Source organism: Oryzias latipes (genome assembly GCF_053564925.1).
Source record: "Oryzias latipes strain Hd-rR chromosome 1 unlocalized genomic scaffold, Olatipes_Hd-rR_3.1 chr1_Y".
Classification (NCBI taxonomy): domain Eukaryota; kingdom Metazoa; phylum Chordata; class Actinopteri; order Beloniformes; family Adrianichthyidae; genus Oryzias; species Oryzias latipes.
In genome coordinates, this window is record NW_027616335.1 from 3823893 (window position 1) to 3845503 (window position 21611).

A 21611-nucleotide genomic window follows, 5' to 3' on the forward strand; every position below is an offset into this window, starting at 1 on the left:
GATATTACAATTTGTTGTGTGTGGAAACAAACTATAGTTAGATACATTGTTTGTTAGATAAATATGCTTTCAGTGTTTTTTTTCTTTGCCCATTGTACAATAAAATGTAAGCTAACCACTCAGCTTGTAGATACTTCAACGTTAACCGTTTCATGCATTTTTGCAGAATAACAGAAAGAAATGGAACATCAAAATCCCCCCCACCACCCCCACCCCCCCAGGAAGATAACCCCCCACCCTCACCCCCTCCAAGGAACCCCCAACCTGCCCCCAACACTGTCCCCAGGCCCCTAGTCTGGCACTCCGCCATACTTCGGGCGAGGCGCGACCAAAGAATCGCGTGGGAAAATCAGGTGAGTTGAAAGTGTTTGCTCAAAAACATGTCATCTTTCTCACATACGACACACCTCATTTCTCCACGATTTTTTTTCAAAGAAGTACAATTTATAGTTACAAATACTCTTTTAAAATTGATTTCAAATGAAAACAGACACATTTTAGCCTTTTTAGAGTTTTCATCATTAAACTTTTCCCGTCTATTACACTGACCTATGTAGAAATGCTTTGTGTAGGCCCAACGTTTAAAATTTCACGTCATTTTCTTATTTAAACAATTTTATACACGCAGATTGAAGTTTTTCCTTGTGAAGTCAAATATTGTTTTTTATTCTGTCGTCAGGTTCTTCTGAGGAGGCTGCTCCCATTGGCGCGGAACGAGGAGGAGAGGCGCCGCCTCCTGAGAATTTACGGTTCCAACTAAAATTGTAAGTTTGACTCCTGCTTGTTGTGTGAACAGATGAGTCGGTGATGTTATTTTTCAATCAAATGTGCATTAAAAAAAAGAAATCTAAAAACAAAACAAAAACAAAATAGAAAATAATTAAATAATAATTCAAAGAAAAGATTGACCTACAGTTTTTGTTCTCTTTTATGATATTATTAGCTCATTTAAAGAAATCAACATTTTATTTAAGTCAAAAAACGATAGATTTTCTTGTTTCTACTGGATACTTCAAGCCTGAAACCAACTTAAGGTTTTTGCCAAATACTCATACAATTTATTAATAAACGCATGAGAGAACCATCACCAGTAATTATTACACATTTGAAAAAAATAGAAAAACTAGGCTTTTCAAATCAACGAATTCCTATTATTTACTCAAAAACACACATTTTTGTCTCATTTTTAAAAAACAAATTTGCATGTGGACGTTTCAGTAATAATTAGAAATGTATATTTCTGATTTGAACACCTTTTTAATTGAGTTTATGTACAAATAGAAACATTTTTCATTTTTTTGAATAGAAACATTTGTCATTTTTTGCTTAAAAAAGTTATGTTAGATCTAGGGCTGTGACGATAACCGCATCAATGCGGTGATGAGGTCATCAAAATGAGGTCCATTTTAACTGTCAAATTAGACATTTCTAAATAAATTATGCTACACATTTACCAGAGAACGTCTTGAAAATGAAATGTCAAATACCATTTTCATTTTAATTTTAATTAAGTGACAGAATAAGCTGTGTTGAGGAAAGAAATGAAAAAGCATTTTGAAATATTGCTTTTTCATTTTATTTTTGAGTCAAAAATGCAGCTTCATTTTGAAAATTAAAAAGCATTTCTGGTTTTGACTTTGCTTTTTATATATGCTACATAATCGCTTCCATAGTTTCTATATGGGAAACCTTTTATCACTCTTCTCTCCTCGTCGCACCCGCCTGCGCGCGCCCGCGGCTGTCACTGTCTCAGAAGCACGCGGCACGTGCGCTGTTTCAGAAACACACATGTCCTCATTCTACATAAGTTTGTGTCTTGCGAGGAAATACGACAAATTTGCTGCGTTCTAATTATTCATTTCCATTGTATTCATTTCCATTACAAGCTGCGTGCATTCTTGAGTGCGCGACACGGCCGCCCGCCGGAGGATTTTGTGTTGGGGGGTATTACTGCTTACTGCTTGTTGCTTAAAAGCTAACATTGTCTCTCCTCCTGTTTATTCTGCTTGAGACTGTCCGGGGTCGTGCGGTGTATGGGGCACGGACAGCTCTCCAACGAAGCCATCCAAATGAGCAGTTGGCTTTCGCTACCCCACTAAAGTGACGGTCCGGCCGGATCATTACAATAGATATAATTTTGCTGGATGTGACATCCATAGTTACAATTAATAAGGACAATGCTAACAATATATTTGTTTTCTTTTCAAACTAACGGACGCAAATCACAGAAGAGAACCCCGTCAAGGTGAGACATTTGTCTTGATATTACAATTTGTTGTGTGTGGAAACAAACTATAGTTAGATACATTGTTTGTTAGATAAATATGCTTTCAGTGTTTTTTTTCTTTGCCCATTGTACAATAAAATGTAAGCTAACCACTCAGCTTGTAGGTACTTCAACGTTAACCGTTTCATGCATTTTTGCAGAATAACAGAAAGAAATGGAACATCAAAATCCCCCCCACCCCCCCACCCCCCAGGAAGATAACCCCCCACCCCCACCCCCTCCAAGGAACCCCCAACCCTGTCCCCAGGCCCCTAGTCTGGCACTCCGCCATACTTCGGGCGAGGCGCGACCAAAGAATCGCGTGGGAAAATCAGGTGAGTTGGAAGTGTTTGCTCTAAAACACATCTTTCTCACATACGACACACCTCATTTCTCCACGATTTTTTTTCAAAGAAGTACAATTTATAGTTACAAATACTCTTTTAAAATTGATTTCAAATGAAAACAGACACATTTTAGCCTTTTTAGAGTTTTCATCATTAAACTTTTCCCGTCTATTACACTGACCTATGTAGAAATGCTTTGTGTAGGCCCAACGTTTAAAATTTCACGTCATTTTCTTATTTAAACAATTTTATACACGCAGATTGAAGTTTTTCCTTGTGAAGTCAAATATTGTTTTTTATTCTGTCGTCAGGTTCTTCTGAGGAGGCTGCTCCCATTGGCGCGGAACGAGGAGGAGAGGCGCCGCCTCCTGAGAATTTACGGTTCCAACTAAAATTGTAAGTTTGACTCCTGCTTGTTGTGTGAACAGATGAGTCGGTGATGTTATTTTTCAATCAAATGTGCATTAAAAAAAAAGAAATCTAAAAACAAAACAAAAACAAAATAGAAAATAATTAAATAATAATTCAAAGAAAAGATTGACCTACAGTTTTTGTTCTCTTTTATGATATTATTAGCTCATTTAAAGAAATCAACATTTTATTTAAGTCAAAAAACGATAGATTTTCTTGTTTCTACTGGATACTTCAAGCCTGAAACCAACTTAAGGTTTTTGCCAAATACTCATACAATTTATTAATAAACGCATGAGAGAACCATCACCAGTAATTATTACACATTTGAAAAAAATAGAAAAACTAGGCTTTTCAAATCAACGAATTCCTATTATTTACTCAAAAACACACATTTTTGTCTCATTTTTAAAAAACAAATTTGCATGTGGACGTTTCAGTAATAATTAGAAATGTATATTTCTGATTTGAACACCTTTTTAATTGAGTTTATGTACAAATAGAAACATTTTTCATTTTTTTGAATAGAAACATTTGTCATTTTTTGCTTAAAAAAGTTATGTTAGATCTAGGGCTGTGACGATAACCGCATCAATGCGGTGATGAGGTCATCAAAATGAGGTCCATTTTAACTGTCAAATTAGACATTTCTAAATAAATTATGCTACACATTTACCAGAGAACGTCTTGAAAATGAAATGTCAAATACCATTTTCATTTTAATTTTAATTAAGTGACAGAATAAGCTGTGTTGAGGAAAGAAATGAAAAAGCATTTTGAAATATTGCTTTTTCATTTTATTTTTGAGTCAAAAATGCAGCTTCATTTTGAAAATTAAAAAGCATTTCTGGTTTTGACTTTGCTTTTTATTTATGCTACATAATCGCTTCCATAGTTTCTATATGGGAAACCTTTTATCACTCTTCTTCTCTCCTCGTCGCACCCGCCTGCGCGCGCCCGCGGCTGTCACTGTCTCAGAGAAGCACGCGGCACGTGCGCTGTTTCAGAAACACACATGTCCTCATTCTACATAAGTTTGTGTCTTGCGAGGAAATACGACAAATTTGCTGCGTTCTAATTATTCATTTCCATTGTATTCATTTCCATTACAAGCTGCGTGCATTCTTGAGTGCGCGACACGGCCGCCCAACGGAGGATTTTGTGTTGGGGGGGGGGGGGATTACTGATCTCAGTCACTCTGTAACACCAAACATGAACACACGCTGTTAGATTTCCATGAATATCACTTCATTTTCTTGTTGGGAACTATTTTGTTTGCAGCAAAGTTACGTGTCTGAATAAACAACGGCGGAGCCTCCTGCCCCGCGTTCTTCATGGGTGTCAGGCTTCACGACTACCGGAGAGGTGACAAAGTGTCTGCAGTCTGTTTATTACTGGGCAATATCTAATATTCTGGGAAGATGTCTGTACCAGAGAGCACAGGCGAAGCCTCACATGCAGCCAGAGGGCAGAAGAATCAACACGCACCCCCCAACACACGTGTGCGCGCTTCTTTCTCCTAGTCCTACACAAGACGCAACGCGCAGACACAGTCACAGTTCTACTCCCAATTCCTAAATCTGCAAGGAAAGCAATAAACCAGGCCAATTTTAACTTCATCTGGAAAAACAAAACTCATTATATTAAAAAAGGAACAATAATTCAGGATTACAGTGAAGGTGGACTTAATAGTCTTTGAAAGTTAGGATGGTATGATTAAGATAAACTGACTTAGGTCTTTCTGCAAAATGAAAGAAATATTTGGTTTCTTATTTGTTCCAACATTTTCTCTCATCTAGGGGCCACTGAGTTCCTTCTAAAATGTGATTTTGATTACAGAAAACTTCCTATTAAACTTTCTACTTCTCATCAGCAGGTGTTACTGTACGGCAAACTCATATTCAAACATAACTTTAGTCCACATAACACTCCCATATGGAGCTGCCGGTATAATTTATGTAGGAACAAATCAACATTTTTACAAAAATTAGATCGATAATGGTATTTGGTCATTATTACATATTATGAATGATAATGGAAACATAATCTCATTGGAAACTTTTTTCCTGTAAGTTTGAATTGAATGATAGAAATCAATACAATGGAAATGCTTTGTGTGAAGCCCCAAAAAAATTCTAGTCATTTTTTTTATTTAAACAATTTTATACACGCAGATTGTTTCCAGTTTTTCCTTGTGAAGTCATTTGTTGATTTTATTCTGTCGTCAGGCTCTCCTTCGAAGGCTCCTGGCCTTAGCCACAAGCAACAAGGAGAGGCGCCGCCGATTTGAATACACAGCCCGCTTTAAGAAAAAAATTGGACAAAAAAAAATCTTTGTTGTTGAATTTGAAAAAAAAAATGTTTTTAAAAAACAAACATTTTGTTGAAATTAAAATTTTTATTTTTGAAAAAACAAAAAAAAACTTTGTTGTTGAAACCGGAAAAAAATGTAAAGAAAAAAATCTTTGTTGTTCGTTTGTTGTTGAATTTGAAAAAAAAATTGTTTTGAAAAAACAAAACAAATCTTTGTTATTGAAACCGGAAAAAAATGTTAAGAAAAAAATCTTTGTTGTTGTTTGTTTGTTGTTGAATTTGAAAAAAAACATTTGAAAAACAAATCTTTGTTTGTCGTTAAAGTTGAAAAAAAGAAATTGGAAAAAAAAATCTTTGTTGTTGAATTTGAAAAAAAAAATGTTTTGAAAAAACAAACTTTTGTTGTTGAAATTAAAATTTTTATTTTTGAAAAAACAAAAAAAAACTTTGTTATTGAAACCGGAAAAAAATGTAAAGAAAAAAATCTTTGTTGTTCGTTTGTTGTTGAATTTGAAAAAAAAATTGACAGCTGCACACTTGATCGTCAATGGCTACTTGGGCAGTGCACTTCGCTCCAACAAGACCTTTTGGAAGAGAAAGTGACATTTCAGCCTGTGTGTGGAAGTTCAAGACGCGTTTCTTTTTCTTGGGACTCTTTGTCTTTGGTTCAGCTCCAATTTGTCCCACAACTGGAGCCCTCTTTAGTTTAAAAAAGTAGGTTCTTGTCCATTCACTTTGTCCCATGCTATCTGCTTATCTCTTAAGAGTTTCTTTTTTTCAGCAACTAGGGGAGAGTTTGGCTCATTTTCACACTGGGGCTTGATGTGCCCGTCCTCCCCACATCTGAAGCAGTACCAGGGCTTTGGACGATTTCTTGGATGAGGTTCTGATTTTTGTTCTGAAGGCTGTGGCTTTGGAGTTTTAAGACTTTCAGGGGGGACTTTTGTCTTGGTCGATTTTGCGGATTTTGACTTTACTTTACTGTTAGAGTCTTTTTTGTTCTTTAGAGATGCAAGATGGGACTGCAGATTGGCGATCTGCTTCTTGAGGTCTTGTATTTCAGAAAGGGGTTCAACAGTTTTTGATGTATCTCGCTCTGGACTTTGGGACTGAGCGCCTTGGTAGTTGGAAAACACTTTTGGTTTTGTTGTATTCAAGTGCTGTTTCTCAGCAGTCCGGAGCATGAGAAGAAGTTCGGAAAAGTTAGGTGGAATTTGCCTTTTCTGCTTGTCCAGTTCACCAGCAGGAACACCACCTCTTATGAACGTGGTGTTCAGCATGACTTGAAGACGCTGGAGGTAAGACGATGGTGCCTCACCATTATTCTGCACAGTGTTCAAGTATTTGGCAAAGAGGTCGTCTCCATCTTCAACCGTACCGAAGGCAGAGTCGAGTATTTTCAAGTAGGTGGAAGGAGGTGACTCGGTAGGTATGTGTTTTACCAGATCGACAGCAGGTGAAGAGAGACTTTCGTAGAGCCTCCTGGATTTGCATGAATCAGGCTGTCTGGGGTCTTTTAAAAGGAGTTCCACACTCGAGCGCCAGCTCTCATAGTCGACTTCGTTGTTTGGGTGGGGACAGCGCCCTGAAAAGGGTCTCAATCTGAAAGGAGTGTTCATCTGAGCATTGAAGTCTTCAGTTCTCAGCACATGTTCCACTATTACTTTCTGAAGCTCTGGTGGGTTTACTTCAGAAGGTTTGAGAGTGGGTGTCTTAACATTGACCTGCACTTGTGGGGGATTCTCAACTGGAGCTTGGATCAGTGGGTGGACTGGTTCAAGAGTTGGTGGGTTCTCTTGCAGAGGACTGAGAGGGGTGAGTCCTGGCGGTCACCTGAGTCATTTTCATCAGGGTTAACTACTTGGCTTATAGAGGAAAGTTCGTCTCTCAGTAAGTCTGCAAAGTCTTTACCTGTCAGTCTTGCAATGTCTCTCAGTTCAGTCAGGTAAGTCTGAGTAGCTGTCTTGCTAACTAACTACGGGGCTGTAAACTGAGCTTAATGCCTCGACAAGGTAAAGTATGTCAGGTTTGTTCTTGGGTGAGAATCTGTATGGCAGTAAGCTAGATAATGCCTGCACTGGTGCACTGGACGCATACTCAAGAAAGGACTGCTTGCCCTTTTCTGGACACGGGGGATCTACAGGTACCATTGTCTGAATGGACTCATATTGTTTGAGGAAGTCAAAAAGCTATTCATCAGATTCAGTGTCAGTTAAACCAGTAATAAGAAGTGAGTTTGGTATCTTAACATTACTTCGTTGCACGGCTTCCATTTTTTGTTCAGTTCTTAGTCAAATTTGAGCTCTGAAAATTATATACGAACCACTCCTGGCTGGCTCGCCAAGAATTTGTAGCACCTATGCTATTAGGCAGAGGTAGTCAAGCTACTGGACCAGATATAGGTTCGCACGGAGTGGTGTGTATTGAATAAAAGAGCCAAGAATCAATATAAAGGTAGAATGGAAAAGAAAAAGCCGGCAGTTTACTGAACAATTGACAAACAACAATAAACATACAAATATGGTTCTTAAGTAATGTTAAGACACCTCTTAAACACCCTTTATGTTGTTTTGTTCCTTTACTTTTTCAGTTAAAGTTCAAATAAAAGGTTTTGTTCAAGTTAATTTCAGTTTCAATCTATTTTAATTAAAGATGACCGGTCATTTAGTTTAAAGGGATTTTAGTTACAGAACTAAATTTATTTAACTTAAATTTAGTTTTAAGCTTTCTTTTGAGTTCACTTTATTTACCCTTTTCACTTTTTTTAAAATCAGTTTTGTCACTTTAAATTTACACCAAAAGTATCCTTTAAAGTTACAAAATATCAGATATCAAACAAAAGACAATTCAATATGCAAAGCAAACAAAGAACTGTTTTTCTAAATGTCCAATTGCTTAGCAAAACCCTTTAAAGTTTGTTAGCAGATGTATCCAGTTTTTGGTAGTGCTCCTTTAAAGTGTATTGGATCCACAGTTAGTGTTCAATCTCCTACCGCGACCTTGGCAGAGATTTTGTAGTAGTGAGGAAAAGTAAAGGACCACGTGATGCTCTACAGGCAGTCCGGATTATTGTGCTCCTTGGGTAGGCTCGCCATCCATGGATCAGGAGAAGTCCAGAACGATCCGGTCCGGAACCATCTCCCAATTACTCTCGGGGGGAATCAAAAACCTGGCCTGCAGGACAGGCCATAAAAATAATTTTAGTCCATATGCAAAATAAAACCACTCCAAAATGAAAGCGGAGCCGCACTAGAAGGCTACGTGACTCTTTAGAACTTAAAATGGCGGCTGATCTTTTTTCTTTTTCATACATCCAACTCTACTTGCAAAATTAGCTTATTTTCACACAAAATATACCCAAAATACATCAAATAAAATACATTCATGTTTCGAAGTGTCAAAAAAAAATTATAAATAACTCAAAAGTACTGTTTTGTCGTCTTTTCACAACTTAAATTGGTCTCAACTGGGCTCGCCTCATCACGGAATGTAGCCAGGTGGAGAAGGTGTAGGTACACGGTTGTGCCACTAGAGGGCGCTTCCTGGGTTTTCGGTGAACAGTTCAGTGAGGAGGTGGTGTGTTCTGGGGACCGTTATTTGACAGTTGTTTGACGGTTGTTTTGATCTGCGGATTAAAGGCGCTTGAAACCTGGCGTGAAGAGTCGTTAAGAGGGTAAACAAACATAAAAAGGTAAAAAAAGAAGTTGTGTTTACTGTAATTGTTGTAAAAGTATTCTGTTTTAAGAAATTTGATGAAATTAGTAATTTGATTTGTACAATTGTCGCTGCATTTTACGTGTGTTTTACAGCAGTGCTCGACGGAGCCAATGTTGTGACTGGTGATCAACTTTGCCGTCATTCCTGTTACAGTTCGGGCCACAGAGCACCTGCTGTAGTTATTCTTGTGTACTCTTTTTCTTAAATTTGATCTTTTTCTCCATTTTTGTTTTGTTTACACTTGTTTTCTTTCGTGATTTTGGAAGATCGGAAAGTGACTGGCTAAAAGAAGCATCTAGATGGCATAATAGATCCACATTTTGTTTTTGTTTTTTTTATCTTCCTGATTACCATTTTTTTTAAATCTGAAATCCTGAGTTACATTTTTGTTTTGGAATAAAGAACCCAAAGACAGTTTTGTGTCCTGTGCAGGCTTGAATTCGCCAGGCTACACAATTTGGTACCAGGAGTGGGGTTCTGCAAAATTAGAAACTCAGGAGTTTTTTCAATATAATAAAAAACATATAAAAAAAAAAAAAAAAAAATTTTTAAAGAGTACACAGAATAACTATAGTTGCACCAGCTTAAGTGCCTGGTGAGGAGGAAACCATTAAAAGGATTGTCGTGGGATTGATCACACCAACGGAGACCTGGCAGGATCGCCGTGGGAGTGACCACAGCACCGGAGACCTGGCAGGATCGTCGTGGGAGTGACCACAGCACCGGAGACCTGGCAGGATCGTCGTGGGAGTGACCACAGCACCGGAGACCTGGCAGGATCGTCGTGGGAGTGACCACATCACCGGAGATCAACTTCCTGCAGCCCGGTAGACGACAGCTCATCCTGGGACGAGGAAGAGTCATCGGACCAACACATCTGGACCTGCATCTGAGTAACACCTGACATCCAGCTGTTGACCTTCGCTCGAACACATTCAGTCATGTCGCAGGAAGGCAGTGAGAATGAGCCAGTCTCCAACATAGACTCAGAAATAGACCCTGTCACTGTACTGCAGACGCAGTTATCAGAACTAAGTTGTAAGCATGACCAGGCTATGGCTCAGATAGCCGCTCTGAGTAATGGAACAAACCGATCATACATTTACTTGCCTAGGGAACGCCCTATTCAGCCGTTTAGTGGTGATTCAACAGTCGATGGCCGCTCTGTTGATGAATTTTTAGATGAAATCCAGCGAGCTATTAGAGCTAGAGGTCTGGGAGAGGAAGATCAGGTGGATTTCATTATGTCACATCTTAGAGGGTCAGCACTGGAGGAGGTCAAGTTGTGCACAGAAGATGAGTTTAAGGCACCTGATGAAATTGTCAACTTACTCAGGGATGCTTACAGGGAGAAACGCAGTGTAGCACAACTTTTACAGACTTTCTACAGCCGCCACCAGGTAGAGGGTGAAGATTTTTTTGAATATTCCCACGCACTGTCTGTTACGGCTGTGGCCGTATTTGGTTTTATTTGGTTTTGTTTTGTTCTGTTCTGTGTTTTTTGTATTATTTCTGTATCAGAGTGGGACTTGTGTTTTTTGGGGATCTTTGTGTGTCTGTTTGTGTCTAATTATTCCCAGGTGTGGTTCATGTAGGTGTGGCCTCCAATTGGACAAGCTGGTGGAGGCAGCCTTTCAAAACCACCACATGGACCTCCACACCGTGAGAGGGGAGCCTTGCTGCAACAGTCTCCAATGCAGCTTGGCCCTCTTCTCCATTTTGTTTTTGATTTCACCTCTTGTTTAGTTGTGCACTTTTGTATTTTGTATTCTTAGTTCTTCGTAGTTTGTTTTGTCTGTGCCCACTCTGATTAGTCTTTTGGTTTATAGTTATTTGTTTAAGTGAAGCTGTAGGGGTGAACCGCCATTTTGTTTAGAACATGTTTTCTCCTGTTTTTGTTAGGTTAGGGAGGTTAGAGTTTTGTCATTTATTTCCCTTTCCTTTCATTTACAGGTAAGATGACATGTTTCAGTTAGTTGGGGTTTCGTTTGTTATTTTGGCCTGGGTTCACCCTGAAGCCTTTTAGCTTCACTATTAGTTCTTGTTGGTTGTTTGTTAATTTGTAAATAAAGTTCTTATATTTTTATGGAGACATTCGTTTGGTGTATTTGTTACAGTTAATTTATTAGTCAAACCTTTACTTTTTTATGTTATGCCCCCCCTAGCACCCCTAGACATAAAAGGGGGCGTAACATAATTGGGGGCTCGTCCGGGATGTTTGAAACCGTTTCAGTTCACATCATTTGTGATTTGTTCTATGTGGGATTTTGTTCAGTTTTGATTGGCATGGAGACTTTGGTTAACAGTTTTTGGTTCACTTCGTAGTCTTGGTTGGCCACTTTTTTTTTGTTTGTTTGTTGGCCATAACATTGGCATTTGAAGTTTGGCCTGTTTCTTTGGAGACCAAGAGCAGTTGTCTGAGCAGGAGTGCTCCAACCCTCGGGCAGACCTTGGCTGGACGCATTGGTTGGAGGTGGTGTGGGCAACGGTGTGGGAGTGGAGGCAACTGCAGATGTTGCCAGTGCTACTAACCCCGCTCGGGCGGAGGCAGGTGCGGAGGTTCCCTGCTGCCGTAGCCGGTTAAGGAGGGGGCCAGACCCAACTCTATTGCTCCAGACTGGGGTTGCCACACAGGATGTCCAACTGCTCATCATGTCTGTGAGTAAAAACATCTCTCTTGGTTTGAGTGCATTGTGGCGTCTTTGGCCTGGCCAAAAACATTGGAAGTAGTGCTTCAAGCACATTGCCAGCATTTTGAAGAAAAAAAAAAAAACTGTTAACCAAACTTGTGTTGAATTTTGTTTGAAACACATTTGTTTTGTTTTAATTTGGAGTTTGTTTTGTGTGACTAGTCTTTGGTGACTAGAGTTGACGGGTGCTTGTCCTGCGGGGCACGCACCCCGAGTTGACGGGTGCGTGTCTTGCGGGGCACGCACCCCGAGTTGACGGGTGCGTGTCTTGCGGGGCGCGCGCCCCGAGTTGACGGGTGCGTGTCTTGCGGGGCGCGCGCCCCGAGTTGACGGGTGCGTGTCTTGCGGGGCGCGCACCCCGAGTTGACGGGTGCGTGTCTTGCGGGGCGCGCACCCCGAGTTGACGGGTGCGTGTCTTGCGGGGCGCGCACCCCGAGTTGACGGGTGCGTGTCTTGCGGGGCGCGCACCCCGAGTTGACGGGTGCGTGTCTTGTGGGGCGCGCACCCCGAGTTGACGGGTGCGTGTCTTGTGGGGCGCGCACCCCGAGTTGACGGGTGCGTGTCTTGTGGGGCGCGCACCCCGAGTTGACGGGTGCGTGTCTTGCGGGGCGCGCACCCCGAGTTGACGGGTGCGTGTCTTGCGGGGCGCGCACCCCGAGTTGACGGGTGCGTGTCTTGTGGGGCGCGCACCCCGAGTTGACGGGTGCGTGTCTTGTGGGGCGCGCACCCCGAGTTGACGGGTGCGTGTCTTGTGGGGCACGCACCCCGAGTTTGACGGTCGCGTGCCCAGAGGGGTACGCGTCCCGAGTTTCTGTGGTGTGTATTGTGTAGTGCCTTAGGTTTGTGTGGCACATCTTGTGTTTGTGTGGTGTGCTGTAAGAGCCACCACTTTGTGTGTGTGCTCCACTCAGGGTAAATACTTCTTTCAGGAAAGAAGTTTTATCTTGGGTAGGGGGGTGTTACGGCTGTGGCCGTATTTGGTTTTATTTGGTTTTGTTTTGTTCTGTTCTGTGTTTTTTGTATTATTTCTGTATCAGAGTGGGACTTGTGTTTTTTGGGGATCTTTGTGTGTCTGTTTGTGTCTAATTATTCCCAGGTGTGGTTCATGTAGGTGTGGCCTCCAATTGGACAAGCTGGTGGAGGCAGCCTTTCAAAACCACCACATGGACCTCCACACCGTGAGAGGGGAGCCTTGCTGCAACAGTCTCCAATGCAGCTTGGCCCTCTTCTCCATTTTGTTTTTGATTTCACCTCTTGTTTAGTTGTGCACTTTTGTATTTTGTATTCTTAGTTCTTCGTAGTTTGTTTTGTCTGTGCCCACTCTGATTAGTCTTTTGGTTTATAGTTATTTGTTTAAGTGAAGCTGTAGGGGTGAACCGCCATTTTGTTTAGAACATGTTTTCTCCTGTTTTTGTTAGGTTAGGGAGGTTAGAGTTTTGTCATTTATTTCCCTTTCCTTTCATTTACAGGTAAGATGACATGTTTCAGTTAGTTGGGGTTTCGTTTGTTATTTTGGCCTGGGTTCACCCTGAAGCCTTTTAGCTTCACTATTAGTTCTTGTTGGTTGTTTGTTAATTTGTAAATAAAGTTCTTATATTTTTATGGAGACATTCGTTTGGTGTATTTGTTACAGTTAATTTATTAGTCAAACCTTTACTTTTTTATGTTATGCCCCCCCTAGCACCCCTAGACATAAAAGGGGGCGTAACACTGTCACAGATCCTTCGCTCAGTTTTAAAACAAAAACCAGATGCAATTCTTGATGCAAAGATGGCAGTCAGAGACCAGTTTGTTGAAGGAATAAGAGATTCCGCACTCAGAAGGGAGCTCCGCAGAATGCTTAGAGACAAACCAGATTCCTCGCTCTTCGAAGTGCGCCAGGAAGCAATTTCATGGTCAGCAGAGGACAGGCCCATTAACACTAGAGTTGTAAAAAGCAGGAGTATATTGGGCAATGATGGGAGCGATGGAAGCCAACCTACACGTAGTACACCCGAGAGGTCAACTGCCACATTAGATGATATTCTTAAAGTGGTCTCTGAACAAGGCAAAGCTATAGGGGAGTTGGTTAATGTGGTTAGAGAAGGAGTTGTTTTCCGGGGAAGCTCCCACAGAGATGAGAGAGTAAAAACAAAGTTCCAGTATACGGATGATGGCAAACCTATTTGTTTTAAGTGCAACAGAGTGGGACACATCGCTCGGGAGTGCAGATCACACAAAAAGGGAAGTCAACCTACCACTTCTGAAACACCCGCCCAGGGAAACTAACACCCTCGGTTGCCAAGAGCCAGGCAATCCGAGGTGGAAGTAAAGGCTCTCAGATTCTTACTCGAGAGAGATTCCTAGAACGTGCTGTGGGCTCATGTCCCGAAGTTGAAGTTGAGGTGGGTGGAGTCAAGACTAGATGTATATTAGATAGTGGAAGTCAGGTCAGCACCCTTTCTGAGTCATTTTTTCGTCAGCACCTGCTTGGTGAGGATGAGGATATAATTCCCACAGCCAAGTGGCTTAAACTAACAGCTGCTAATTCACTGCCTATTCCTTACATAGGTTACGTGGAGTTAGATGTGAAGACTATGGGATTAACTGTTACAGAGTGTGGATTTTTGGTAGTGAGGGATCCTGATAAGCAGCAGGTGAGGATGCAGAACAGCGGTTTAGTTTCAGATAGGGTCAGCACAATGACAAATGAAACCCAGCAGCTGGATAAAAATAATCCTCCACTGCTTATAGGGATGAATGTGATAAAGAGATGCAAAGAGTTGTCTATTGCCAGTTTGGACTCCACACTTGGAGGCCAGTTAGATTCAGCTTGGAAAGAAACGCTGCAAAAGTTGCAAATGGATGATGGGGCAGAAAAAGTTTCTGCAGCTAGGGTGGCAAGTAAAAATGCCACCCATGTGCCAGCAGCTTCGGTAGCCACCGTGTATGCTAAAAGGGGCACAAAACACTCTCATGGGCTGCTGTTGCTTGAGCCAACGAACACACCCATGCCCAGTGGCCTGATTGTGATCCCTACCTTGGTGGACGTTGCTAAACGTGTGTTTCCTGTACAAGTGGTGAACCTCTCTGAAGAGGACTTATGGTTATCACCGAAAACTAGACTGGGGATCCTTTCCAAAGTGGAGTGTGTTGAACCAGCAGCTGAGGTGTCTTTCAATCGCATCTCTGCAGATCATGAGGAAGTAACGATAGAACAGAAAGAGGCTAGTGTTTCGGAAGATGCACCACATCTGTTGTTGGATCACCTGAAAATTGGTGGCACCACGGAACAGCAGACCAGGCTGGCAAAACTTATTTCTCAGTACACTGATGTGTTCGCGTTGAGTGATGAGGACCTTGGCTATGCTGACAGGATACAACATGAAATTCACTTAACCGATGATGTCCCAGTTACTCAGCCCTACAGGCGGGTACCACCCACTCAGTACAAGGAGGTCAAAGATCATATTGCACAACTTTTAAGGAAGGGGGTAATCCAAGAAAGTACCAGTGCTTATGCGTCCCCGATTGTACTAGTGCGAAAAGCAGACAACAGCTTGAGACTGTGTGTGGATTACAGACGCCTCAATGCCAAAACCCGACGCGATGCCTTTCCATTGCCTCGGATCGATGAGTGCTTTGATGCTTTGCACGGGGCAAAATTTTTCTCAACCATCGATCTCGCTAGTGGCTATCATCAGGTTGCAGTACATGAGAATGACAGGCACAAAACAGCCTTTATAACACCTTTTGGGCTATTTGAGTACACTAGACTGCCTTTTGGAGTCTGCAATGGGCCAGCAACTTTTCAACGACTCATGCAGGCTACTATGAGTGACTTAGTGTTCCAGATCATGCTTGTGTACTTGGATGACATTTTGGTCTACTCACCAACGTTCGATGGGCATTTGACTCGGTTACAGACTGTGTTTCAGAGGCTCAGGGAAACAGGATTAAAGGTGAAGGTGGAAAAATGTAATTTCCTCCAATCAAGCGTGCGGTTTCTGGGCCACCAGATTTCCGCTGATGGAATAGGCACAGATCCAGATAAGGTGGCGGCGGTTAAGCAATGGCCAGTTCCAGCTTCCGTTAAAGAGTTGAGATCATTTTTGGGCTTTTGCAGTTACTACCGCCGGTTTTTGCAGGGTTTTTCGCAACTGGCAGGTCCCTTACATGATGCGGTCAATACCTGCCTGAATCAGAGTAACATGTCTAGGTCGAAAAATCTGTTTAAAAGTGTTTGGACTGCAGAATGTCAAGATTCCTTTGAGGAGCTTAAAGAGAGACTGACCAGTGCCCCTCTACTTGGGTATGCTAACTTTTCCCTCCCATTTATCTTGGAGACAGACGCCAGCAGTTTAGGACTAGGAGCAGTCCTCTATCAGATTCAAGATGGGGAGAAGCGTGTTATAGCATATGCCAGTAGGAGACTGAGAGGTGCAGAGAAGAATGATCGGAATTACAGCAGCATGAAGCTTGAGCTTCTCGCTTTAAAGTGGGCTGTATCTGAAAAGTTCAGAGGTTATCTTTTGGGGGCCAAATTTACTGTGATGACAGACAATAATCCCCTGTGTCATCTCGACTCAGCAAGGTTGGGCGCCGTTGAACAGCGCTGGATAGCACAGTTGGCCCCGTTTGACTTTGACGTTCGTTATCGCCCTGGGAGATGTAACGCAGCAGCAGATGCACTGTCTAGGCAGCCGTTAGCAGGGGAGCCGGAAACAAATGGTGACGATGAGTTTGATGGATGTATATCCATTTGCAACATGATTCAGAGAGGCACATCCCTTGACCCAGATTTAGTGTGTGAAGGTATCAAGTGCTGTCAGGTTAGAGAGATGCGGGCTACAGCTGCTGAGCAGGTTGTTGAGAACAAAGATCTTCAAGGTAACACGCCAACTCTGCCAGGTTACTCAAAAGAGGAGTTGAGGCAGTTTCAACAAACAGACCCAACCATTAAGTCCTTTTGTCAGTTTTGGGATCAGAAGACAAAACCCACTTATCAGCAAAGGAGGAGTTTAGCTAAACCCGTCATCTCCCTGCTCAGACAGTGGTCAAGAATTATAGATGTAGATGGATTGTTATATCGTGTTATTGAGGATGATCACAAACTTGAGTGTCAACAACTTCTTTTGCCTGAATGTTTGAAAGACTCAGTACTTGAAAGTGTGCATAATCAGATGGGTCATCAAGGAATAGAGCGCACGCAGAACCTTTTGAAACAGAGGTGTTTCTGGGTTGGGATGTATGAAGATGTCGAGCGGTGGGTGAAACAGTGTGAAAGATGTATACTCACCAAACTGCCACAACCTCACATACGTACCCCTATGAAACATTTTCTTGCTACACGCCCTCTTGAGGTAGTTGCAGTGGATTTTACGTTGTTGGAGCCAGCTTCCGATGGTCGAGAGAATGTGTTAGTTGTAACTGATGTTTTCACCAAATTTACACAGGCGTTTCCAACACGAGATCAAAAAGCTGATACCACTGCGAAGGTCTTGCTCAGAGAGTGGTTTATGAAGTATGGGGTACCTGAGAGGTTACATTCCGATCAGGGAAGGAACTTTGAGAGTGAGGTCATTCAGGAACTGTGTAAATTGTATGGAGTTAAGAAAACGCGCACCACACCCCATCATCCCCAGGGTAATGCCCAGTGTGAGCGTTTTAATAGGACTCTGCATGACCTCCTGCGTACGCTCCCACCAGAGAAAAAACGTAGGTGGCCTGAGTATTTGCCAGAGTTGATTTATGCCTACAATGTAACTCCACACGCCACCACGGGGTACTCACCGTACTATCTCCTGTATGGGGTACATCCACACCTCCCTGTAGATGCGTTGTTAAATCAAGATCAGGTGGTAGATAGAAAACATGACTGGTTGGTGGTTCATCAGGAACGTCTGCATGAGGCCCATAACAGAACTAGGCAGTATTCTGAACAAAAAGCTGCAGAACGGCTTGAACTGGAGAAGAGCAAAGTTTACTGTCCTCCTGTGGAAATAGGTCAATTAGTTTATCTCCGTCAGTGGCCCCAGGGTAGAAACAAAATTCAGGATGCCTGGAGTTCAGTGATTTACCGGGTCCTGGATGTGCAAGACAGCACACACACTGTGGAGCCATTGGAGGGTGGTCCCATCAAAAGGGTCCATCGAGTAAACCTAAGACCCTGTCCAGGCCCAGTTCCAGCACCAAGGAAATTGAAAAAGGACACTTCCACTTCTACTTTAGCTGCTCCTGTGGAAGTTCGTAAAGAGAATCTGGAGTCAGACCCAGATTATGTACTGTTGGAGGAAACAACTTATCCACATTTGGACCAAGAACTGAACACAGACACTGATGGTGTTCCTGATTGCCAGGTCTTGGAGTCCTGGAGCACTGGTGGAACGGTTGATGGTGGAACACCTCTCCCAGGTTCAGAACTAAAGGACATTGTGACAAACAGCATGTCTGGAAGAGATGCTGAGACCGAGGTGCCGGTTCCAGCCCCTCGCCGGAGTCAGAGAGCAACCGCGGGATTACATTCAAATCCACATCATCTCCCCAGATCAACCTGTAATGCTATTTCTTTAAGTCCTGATGTATTGTCACAGCTGTTGATCAATGTGGGTACAGCATTCTTCAGAGAAGCAATGAATGAAGGAAAGTGTGTAAATTAGGTCACCGAGGGCGGTGCCTGGAAAGCAGGGGAGAATGTAGCCAGGTGGAGAAGGTGTAGGTACACGGTTGTGCCACTAGAGGGCGCTTCCTGGGTTTTCGGTGAACAGTTCAGTGAGGAGGTGGTGTGTTCTGGGGACCGTTATTTGACAGTTGTTTGACGGTTGTTTTGATCTGCGGATTAAAGGCGCTTGAAACCTGGCGTGAAGAGTCGTTAAGAGGGTAAACAAACATAAAAAGGTAAAAAAAGAAGTTGTGTTTACTGTAATTGTTGTAAAAGTATTCTGTTTTAAGAAATTTGATGAAATTAGTAATTTGATTTGTACAATTGTCGCTGCATTTTACGTGTGTTTTACAGCAGTGCTCGACGGAGCCAATGTTGTGACTGGTGATCAACTTTGCCGTCATTCCTGTTACAGTTCGGGCCACAGAGCACCTGCTGTAGTTATTCTTGTGTACTCTTTTTCTTAAATTTGATCTTTTTCTCCATTTTTGTTTTGTTTACACTTGTTTTCTTTCGTGATTTTGGAAGATCGGAAAGTGACTGGCTAAAAGAAGCATCTAGATGGCATAATAGATCCACATTTTGTTTTTGTTTTTTTTTATCTTCCTGATTACCATTTTTTTTAAATCTGAAATCCTGAGTTACATTTTTGTTTTGGAATAAAGAACCCAAAGACAGTTTTGTGTCCTGTGCAGGCTTGAATTCGCCAGGCTACAAACTCAAAAGTACTGTTTTGTCGTCTTTTCACAACTTAAATTGGTCTCAACTGGGCTCGCCTCATCACGGCAAAACCCACGCCACAAAAGTAGGCAAAATACAAAACAAAACTCACCAAAACTCGTCTCGTAATGGCATAAAATCTTATTTGGCTCACACCCCTCTTCCGGTCTGGCTAGACAACAGGTTTGCACCGTTATTTTAGTTTTTCACCGTAGTTTTTCAGCTAATGGCTACTTTGCTGCGCGTGCTTGCTGTCTCTGCCCTAAACAGGCCTATCTCTCCGCTACGCGCCGCACAGGTTGGGGAGGGCTCTTGAAAAAACTTGAACTTTATCGACAAAAAAAACAATTTCTCCTTTTAAACAAAAATAGCCTCCAGCTCCTGCAGCAACAGAAGACAAACAAGGAACTCCCATTAGCGCCTTGATGACTGTAAAGAAATACAACTATTTGTGTCTAAAACCTGACACGTCTAGCATTAACCAGTCTTTTCTTGGAAAGGGATTGATGAAAGGATTATGGGTAAAAGTCTGTGAATTTCAGAGAATTTGAGAAGGCATTTCTGGCTGCTTAAAAATGGCTTTAATGTTCGCCAAATATTTTGATTTGAAATGGTTTATTTCAAGCAATCAAATAGAAGTAATACACAAAAGCAATATAATCATCAGTTATACATTCATACAATAACTAATCAAACTTAGGATAATTAAACATAATTAATAAATATTGCTTGAAAGGGAGTGGAAGGAAGCGAACTTATATAATCCCACCCCGTTATACTATAACCATTTTATTACATGATTTATCAATATCCGGTTCCTAGGTTTTATCAGACAGAATTAACAATCATAAGGTATCAATAAAGCACATGCCAAAGATGAATTACTTAAGTACTACGTCAAAAATAACTATTTTAGAAATCAACATGACAAATGCAGATCAGTCATCTGAAATATATGCAAATTATGTTACTTTTAAAAGTCATTCATATGCTTTAAAACATAATACTATATCAGTAAAATAGACACAACACTGATTCAGGAAATTTCATAGCAAAATTTCATCAAGTATCAAAAGTTAAAAACGTGCAAAGTTATGCTACATTAGGAAAGATTTTTGAATCAATTTATCAATTTTAGGAGCTAGTGAAGTAATATCAAAAGTCAATCAATTTAACAATTTTCAAAAGTGATTAATCATTTGTTTTACTCTTTTTATATATTTTTTTGTATTTTTATTTTTTTTTATAATAAAGTAATGCTGTAGGGGAAAAAATAAAAAGGGTCCATAAACTGTCGAATTGTCCAAGGTTGGCATTTCTTCTTTTATTGATAACAGCCGATCTTCTGGGTTTAAACAGTTAACATTTCTCTTCGATGCTATGTCTGCAGACATTAGATTCAGGTCCATATCCTTCAGCTGATATCAGCTGCGGTGAAAGTTGAGGTCAAGTTGTCTGCAGGTCAGAACTCTGCTGTTATTCAGGTGACGTCAGACGTATGGAGAAAGTGAGGAATCCAGGGGTCATATTTCTTGAAATTATTTGGCTCTTTGATTTATTACTCCACGTTGTTTCATACAACCGTAATCAAGCACTTCTCAAAGTCCTTCATGATGTTCACAACCACAACCTTGGCCCGGTCCAGTGGACCGAGTGGTTTGACATGAATCCTGCAGCCTTTAACCCAAGTGTTCTCAATCTGCTTACGCTTCCTGAGAAGCCGTGCATGTTTTGAGATTGCAGCATTCCTTCTAGTCAGATAGTCGTTCAGATAAACAGCAGATCCTCTGAGATTTTTGCGTTGATTCATCAAAGCTAGCTTGTGTTTGTGATTCACAAACCTGATGAGGATCGCTGGTTTATCCGTCTCCTTTATCCTGGGGAGCAGGTGGCAGGTCTCGATGGTATTGAGATCCAGGGAAATTCCTTTAGATGTGAGAAATGAATGTATTTGCTGCACCAGAGACTCTGCACCGATCTCCGTATTAGCACTGCTAGCTACGCTAGCGCTAGCATTAGCAGTGCTAGCTCCAGCTGTATTCAGCTTCGCTCGAGGCTTGATTGGTACTCCAGTGAGAATGACATTATTCATCCTTACTTGCTGTTCCACATCGTCCAGTCTTTTCTCCAGAATCTCGACCCGGTTTTCTCGCTGCTCGTTTTAAAGCCCGAAATCTTCGGAACTCTTCCATCATATCCCAAAGTGGCGTTACCTTAGCCGACACTTGATCCATAAACTTTTCAGCGTTTCTTGAATAATGTCAAGAGACTTTTTGAGGTCTTCGTATTCTTTTTTGGAGAAAAATCAACTTTTTAAGTAATTTGAAGATAGTTGTATTCGCAGAGAGGCACGCCACATGTCCTGTTGTGTAACCCAGAACCGGAACACTCCCAAATATGTGTTCAGATTAAAAACAAAACACTTTAGGGAGGGCAACAAATGTTTTGTAGAGCTTTTTTCTTCTGATACCATGGGCCTGTTTCAGAAAGGAGGTTAAGTGTAAACT

At 41.6% G+C, this 21611-nt stretch overlaps 2 long non-coding RNA genes across 2 annotated transcripts; one reads left to right on the forward strand and one right to left on the reverse strand.

Annotated features, from left to right (window-relative positions):
• Window positions 1-8126: 8126 nt before the first annotated feature.
• Window positions 8127-19678, reverse strand: LOC144990288 (uncharacterized). Its single transcript, XR_013654288.1, has 2 exons — window positions 19217-19678; window positions 8127-8511 (listed from the first exon to the last, which is right to left on the reverse strand). It is a non-coding gene; the product is annotated as an uncharacterized LOC144990288 (long non-coding RNA).
• LOC110014607 (uncharacterized) lies at window positions 8506-11144 on the forward strand. Its single transcript, XR_002289605.3, has 2 exons — window positions 8506-9028; window positions 9147-11144. It is a non-coding gene; the product is annotated as an uncharacterized LOC110014607 (long non-coding RNA).
• Window positions 19679-21611: the final 1933 nt, after the last annotated feature.